Here is a 7,929-nt window from a genome sequence, read left to right on the forward strand (position 1 = left end):
CGGAGAGAATGTAAAGAACATCTCCCCATCCACAAAACGTGGTTCACGAACTGATATATCCAAGGAAGGCAGAGGTTGTGGCTGGTTAACCACCACATCTGAAAAGCCCCTCCGAGAACCAACTCCAGCAGCATGCAACGAAGAAGAGAGAGCAACATCAGCCACCGTTCCAAGCACCCCCACCGGCTGGGCAGCAGTGGACGAGAACGACACTACAGGGTTTTCCATGCAAACCCTAGGGTTACATACTTCCTAGAGAGAATTCTGCCACGTCATTGCAGGCCAATCATCACCGCATTCTTGTAAACTTCTCTTTACTGTAATTGTAAGTTTGATCGATTGAATGGTTTTATTATTGGATATTTTGATTATCTATATATTTATCTTGATTCATTGTAATTTCTAAATACAGTGAATGATTGAAAAAATTCATGTGATATTCAAATGAGTTTGTAAAGGTTATAATCATCAATCTTTCATGCTTAATCATTAGCGATTATTTTTCTTGACCTTAAATGTTAAATCTTCCAATTAAACGGAATCACTATTCTATTTTAATTGAAGTAAATCAATCGGAAATAATATTTTAAATTAGTAGACAGATCCTCGAAATCTTAGTCATTCTCCATATCGATTTCTTTTATCATTTTAGTTTTATTCTGTTACTTTAAAAATCTTCAACTCAGTAATTTTCTTGTCTATTTGATTGCACGTTCATTTTAGTAATTTATTTTCTTTATCACATAAGTCAATCCATGTGGATTCGACCATGCTAGGTACTACAACACCTGTATACTTACTAGTAAAACTGCACTAAATTTTTTGTTCACTAGTTTGAGTCAAAATTTAGGCATAACAAGTTGTTGGCACCATTACTGGGGATTGCAATGTGTGATAAGATTTTATTTTTTTTTTAAGAAAAGAAAAAAAAATAGTAATCTTTTGCTAACTCTCTCTTATTTTTGCAAGTACAATTTGTGTTATTTTGTCAAGAAAGGGATCGAGTAGCATTGATTTATTAATAACATTTGGTAATCTCGTTCCATTTTTTTTTATTTTCTTGCTTGTTTTGCATTTAGTTTTTAGAATAGAAGAATTTAGGTGGTACAAGCATTAATTAATTTTGAGGCTTGTCTAAATCTTTTAGTCTTCTTGAATGTGCTTGAGCTTCTATGATAAATGATCTCGTGGCAACATGATCAAACTGGTAGATTGAGGAAAGAGAAAATTGTTTTAAAAGAATTGGTTGATAGATTGTCTGGTGATTCTAAAAATTTTCATTCTAATACCATGGCTGACAATCATAGTATTCATGATGAACTCGAAAATGAGGAAGCTCAAAATAATCTACCAATGAGAACTTTACACGAGTATTTGCAACCAACACGGACAAGTACTCCATCTTGCATGATTTTTCCTATGAATATGGGAAATTTTGATTTAAATCTGAGACTAATTCAATTACTTCCCAAGTTTCATGGAATAAACTCATAAAGTCTTTATCTGCATTTGAAATAATTTGAAGAGGTCTGTGCAACCTTACAAAACCAAACTGTCAATGATGATGTTGTTAGATTGAAGTTGTTTCCATTCTCTTTGAAAGAAAAATCTAAAAATTGGCTAAATTCCTAAGATCTATTAGCACATGGCAAGAAATATAAAGAGGATTTTTGAAAAAAAATTTTCCTACTCACAGGACCAACACTCTTCGCAGAAACTGTGATGACCCGCTTTTGAGTGTATTTTCGCTGAAATAGTTGTTTTTATTTTAATTAATATATTAGTTATTTATTTGCATTTTAAAATTGTTTTTTTTTATTTAATTGATGTTGTGTTTTATTTCTTTTAGTTGTTTACAGTTTTTAATATCTTTGCGGCGGTTTAGTGTTGTTTTTCCCGGACTGAGGATTAGATCTCGTCTTTTCCCTACATCTCTATTCCTTTTTCCTTTCTTTTTCCTTTTTCTCTTTTTCTTCTTTCTTTTTCTTCTTTCTTTCTTTTTTCTTTTTTTCTTTCTTTTTCCCGCTCGACCCACCCCCCGGCCTCTCTCTCTCTTCTCTCCTCCCTCACGCCGGAAGCTTCAACTCCCCGATCTACTGTCGTCCGGCCACCGTGCGGCTCACCGCCGGTACCGTTCGGTTCGTCTCCCTCCGGCGCACCTCCCCACCGAAGCTCACCCCCAACCGGCCGGCCATTTGGCCGGAAAATCCCTTTAAAGCCCGCACGGCTTTGGCCCCGATCCGCCCCCCGTCGCTCCACCTCCGGCCACCATTTCTTCACCACTTCATCACCAGTCCCTTGCCGTCCTAACCCACCTATTTCCGGCGTCCAACGACCACAGGAACAGCTCCTACAAGCTAGCTTTCGTTTTTGGGAAATCCGGCCTCTTTCCGGCGATTTCGCCGCCACCCACGGCCAACCACCACTTCCAATAGCTTCACAATCATCCCTAGACCATTCCCTATCAATCCCAAGCCCTAGTTTGTTCTCGTTCAAAAGTGAGTTTTTCACAACCCACAGCCATAGTGAATTTTCACTGTGACGTTGCTTTTTCGCCGCCGTTTGCAACGCCTCGTGTTTTCTAAAATTGCCATATAGCGCTATAAGTATTTTCCAAACCCTATTTTCAGATTTAAATATATATTGCTCATTCAATTCATTTTATCTGTTGGTTGGCTAATTCCGGACTGAGTCCGAGGAGTTCGGGGGTCGGATGGATGGAGGACGGAGTTGCCTGTTTATTTGACTTATGTTGTTGGATTATTTTTATGCATTGTTATTGCATTGCATGGTGCATGCACGTGTGTTTGTGAAATAGTGTGAAAAGCCTGTGTATTGGCGTAAGTGGTCTTACGGGTGCGTGTGTATCACGACCCCAAGCCGGGATGGGGTGTTATCCCGGTGGAGCTCCTCTGGTCACTCGAGAGTGGGATAAACTGAGTGATGTCCCCTGGGTTGTCGCTAGACGATGGGAGCCGGGGCTAGGGGTTGCTTGGCTACGAACGCGCCGGGCGCGGAACCGGGCATCGCTCTACGCACCGACTCCGTGGCCCTTCGCTGGTGAGGGCTAGAGGATGCTTGGCTACGAACGCGCGGGGCGCGGAACTGGGCATCGCTCGTTAGGTGTCACATGCGTAGTGGTACTCTGCGGTGTGGCACTGGAGCCAGGGTGTGCGGATGACCCCTAGGGGAGGTCATGGCGCATACGGATAAAATGGATTCTGGTTTGAGTCGGATAGGGCCAAATGTGACTTTTGGCGTGTTTTTCGGAAAGGATGTGTTTTTGGGCCAAATGGGTTTTTGGCGTGTGTGGAAAAATCGTGTTTTATGGGCTTTGTGCATTGGGCATGTTTCATGCATATTGTTTGAGTTCTATGTGTTTTTATCTAGTAGTGTTTGGGTTTTACTTACCTGCAGTACCATTTTGGTTCCGTAGCTTTTGGTGCAGAGTTGGAGGACGAAGAGGAGGAGGCTGAGCCCGAGGATGCGGCTCTGCCGGGTTGCTGATGCTATGCTTTATATTTGGTTTAAAGCTGTACTTGTGTTTTTGTAATATTTTATTTATGTATGTTTTAAACAGCTTGTATTACGTTAAGAAAAATTCTGGTACTTAGTTATGACTTTCGTTATCCGATGCGTGTTCTTTCGTGCACATTTGTTGCTTTTGCACACACTTGGCACCCGTCGATGGGATGGTGACCCGGGTTGTCACCATCCGGACGTCTCGATTTCCCCGTGTTCGAGCGTGGGGATTTGGGGGCGTCACAGAAACATTATAAATTTTTCTCAAAAAGAAAATGAAACATTTTTTCAGTGTTGAGAGCATTTTAAAAAATTATTGCTAACTTGCCCACATCATGCCTATGAGACTTGGTGCACCATTAGTTTTTTATATGAAAGTTTAACATTTCAAATGCGCCAATTTGTAGAAATGATGTGTAATGGTGAATTTTTAAATAAAGATCCTGATGATGCTTGGGACTATTTTGACCAATTAGCTAAAAATGTCCAATCTTGAGACAACACAGATCGTTTTGATCGGTCAAATAAGTCCAAGCTCAATGCCATGTCTTAGGAGAGTATGTATGTGCTTAAAGGAAATGATGATGTGAATGCTAGGATAACAAATTTGACAAGAAAAGTCGAGGTCAAGAAACTTAGGAAGGTAAATTTGGCTAAGACCATTGAAAAAGAAGAAGAGAATTGTGCCAAATATGAGATTAGTAGACACCTAACTCAAGATTGTCCAACAATCCCCGCTTTTAAAGAGGTGTTGCACAAATAAGCAAATGTCATGAATTCTTATAGAAGCCCATTTTCTTCCCCTTATTCGAAAATATATAATCCTGGATGGAGACATCACCCCAACTTTAGTTGAAGGAACGAGTCTAATGCAAATCAAAATCCTCAAGGGCCTTCTTCTTCTACTCCTTATGTGCCTCCACATAAGAAAACCTTTAAGGAGACATTACAAACTTTTACTTTTATACAAGGGCAAGCCAATATTAACACTCAGAAATGCAGGCCATTAATGAGATGAGAAGTTTCATTAGCGACTTGACCTCCACATTGCACGATCAAGAAAAGGATAAGTTTCCTACTCAACCTCAGCTGAATCCCAAAGGGAAATTTGAGGTAAGAAATTCAAATTCTTCTGATTCAAAATTGGAACATGCCAAATCCATCACCACTCTAAGCAATGGAAAAAGAATTGATAAGAGTATTTCAATGAAAGTTGATGAGACCAACAATTCTTTAAATTCCAAGAGTGATGATGAACTTGACAAGGTTGAGTTGGATATGCTTGTAAAATCTCCAATACCTGCCCCATTTCTCCAAAGGTTGCAACATTCTCATAAATTGGTTCAAAATGTTGATATTCTTGTGATTTTCAAATAAGTAAAAATTAACATTCATTTGTTAAATGCGATTAAACAGATTCTATCTTACGCTAAATTTTTGAAAGACCTGTGTACAGTGAAGCATAAGATGAAAGTGCAAAAGAAGGCTTTCCTCACAGAACAAGTAAGCACCATCTTTTTCAAAATAATTCTCCTCAAAGTAAAAGATCCAGGTTGTCCAACAATTTCTTATGTTATTAGGAATTTTAAAATTGAGAAAGTCCTACTTAACATTGGTGCTAGTGTTAACCTCCTACCTTACTCGGTATATGAGCAATTGGGTCTTGGTGAACTTCAACCCACCAAGGTAATACTCCAACTTGCTGACCGTTCAATTAAAATACCGAGATGGATAGTTGAGGATGTGTTAGTACAAGTAGGCAAATTTTATTTTCCAGTAGATTTCATCGTTTTGGACACAAAACATGTCTTTGATGTTTGCACTCAAATTCCTATAATTTTGGGTAGGCCATTCCTTGTGACCTCGAATGCTTTAATAAATTGTAGGAATGGTGTGATGATAATTTCTTTTGGCAACATGACTTTGGAGTTGAATATTTTCAATATTTGTAAACAACCTGGTGATGATGATGATGTGCATAAAGAAAATTTGATCCAAACTCTTGCTCAAAATAAATTTGATTTGTCAATTTTTTCTAACCCTCTTGAAGCTTATTTGGTTCGTGGTGAAAACTTTAATGATGATTCTATGCTTGCATCTATGAATTTTTTTTAAAATCTATTCCTATAATGGACACTGATAAATGGATGACAAGTTTTGAGAAATTGCCACCTCATGATGTTGTGTCCCTCCCCTCAAGTGTGCAAACACCAAAATTTGACTTGAAACCTCTACCTACTGATCTCAAATATGTTTTTTTAGGCCAAGCAAAGACATTACTAGTGGTCATCTCATCAAAACTAGATGAAATTCAGAAGACAAAATTAATTAGTGTTCTCATTGAACACAAAGAGGCAATAGGATGGACCATAGCTGATATCAAAGGTATCAGTCATTTAATTTATACCCATAGGATATATCTAGAGGACAATGTTAAGCCCTCTAGAGAGATGCAACGTAGACTGAACCCCAACATGAAAGAGGTTATCAGAGCGAAGGTGTTAAAACTTCTGGATGTAGGGATCATTTACCCTATTTCTGACAACAAGATCCCAATTAGAGTTATTACCGGTTGGCATATGTGCTTTGACTATAGAAAACTAAATTCTGTCACTAGGAAGGATCATTTTTCCTACCATTCATGGATCAAATCATTGAATGTGTAGCGGGCCATAAATTTTATTGCTTCCTAGTTGGTTATTCTGGATATAATCAAATTGAGATTGCTCCTGAGAATCAGGAGGAGGTCACTTTTACATGTCCATTTGGTACCTTTGCATATCGAAAGATGCAATTCGGACTTTGCAATGTTCCTGCTACATTTCAAAGATGCATGATGAGCATATTCAGTAACATGGTAGAGCGTTTCGTTAAAATATTCATGGATAATTTTTCTATTTTTGGTGATTCATTTGATAAATGTTTGACTCATTTGGAAAAAGTGTTGATTAGATGCAAAGAAAAGAATTTGATTTTAAACTGAAAAAAGTGTCATTTTATGGTCACTTAAGGAATTGTCCTTGGCCACATTGTCTCTTCTCAAGATATTGAAGTGGACAAGGTCAAGATTGAATTAATTTCTAATTTGCCCATCCCAAAGGACATCAAGGATATCATTTCTTTTCTAGGTCATGCAGGTTTTTACATGAGGTTTATTAAAGACTTTAGTACAATTTCTAGACTTTTGTGCAATTTATTGTCAAAGGAAAATTCTTTTTTGTGGATTAAGGATTGTGAGTTAGCTTTTACAAAGTTAAAAGGTACATTGATTTCAGCCCCAATTATGCAGTCACCTGATTGGAATTTACTGTTTGAAATTATTTGTGATGCTAGTGATTATGTTGTTGGAGCTGTGTTAGGCTAACATAAGGACAAAAAGCCTTGTGTGATTTATTATGCAAGTAGAATTTTAAATAGTGCTCAAATGAATTATTCAACAACTGAAAAATAGTTACTTGTAGTAATTTTTGCACTTGACAAATTCCGTTCTTATTTGATTGGGTCTCAAATTATCATTTTTATTGATCATGATGCTTTGAAATACCTTTTAACTAAAAAAGATGCAAAGCCCAGGTTGCCTAGATGGATCCTTTTGTTGCAAGAATTTGATTTCATAATTAAAGATAAAAAAAAATGAGTTGAGAATATTGTTACTGATCATCTGTCTAGACTTATTCTTTCAGATTCCATAGAGACGGTTCCTATTAGAGACACATTTCCGAATGAGCAACTTTTAAGTATCTCAATTACCTTAGTATGCCGACATTGCTAATTTTCTTACTACAAGTGAAATTCCTCACATTTGGACTCAACAAGACAAGAAGAAATTTTTTGTAGAGGTAAAAAAATTCTTTTGGAATGATCCATATTTGTTTAAATATTGCTCGGATCAGATAATTAGATGATGTGTTCCCAATAGCGAATTTCAAAGTGTCATGTCTTTTTGTCACTCTAGGGCATGTGGTGGCCGTTTTTTCTGGAAAGAAAACAATTTTTAAAATTTTGCAATGTGGTTTCTATTGGCCTACCCTTTTAAAGGATACCCATAAATTTTGTAAAACTAGTGAGCATTATCAAAAATGGAGAGGGACTACCCGTCGAAATATGATGCCATTAAATCCAATTTTGGTTGTTAAAATATTTGATTGTTGGGGCAACGATTTCATAAGACCCTTCCCAGTTTCTTTTGGCAATCTCTACATTTTGGTAGCTATCGATTATGTGTCCAAATAAATTGAAGTCGTTCCATGCAAGAAAAATGATCACAAAGTTATGCTGAAATTTTTGAAAGAATATACTTTATTAAGGTTTGGAACACCTCGAGCCATTATCAGTGATGTGGGTAAACATTTTTGCAATAAGTCTTTCAATGCCTTAATGCAAAAATAAGGTATTACTCATAAGGTT

The sequence above is a fragment of the Carya illinoinensis genome, chromosome 7, assembly GCF_018687715.1.
Source record: "Carya illinoinensis cultivar Pawnee chromosome 7, C.illinoinensisPawnee_v1, whole genome shotgun sequence".
In the NCBI taxonomy this organism is placed as follows: Eukaryota; Viridiplantae; Streptophyta; class Magnoliopsida; order Fagales; family Juglandaceae; genus Carya; species Carya illinoinensis.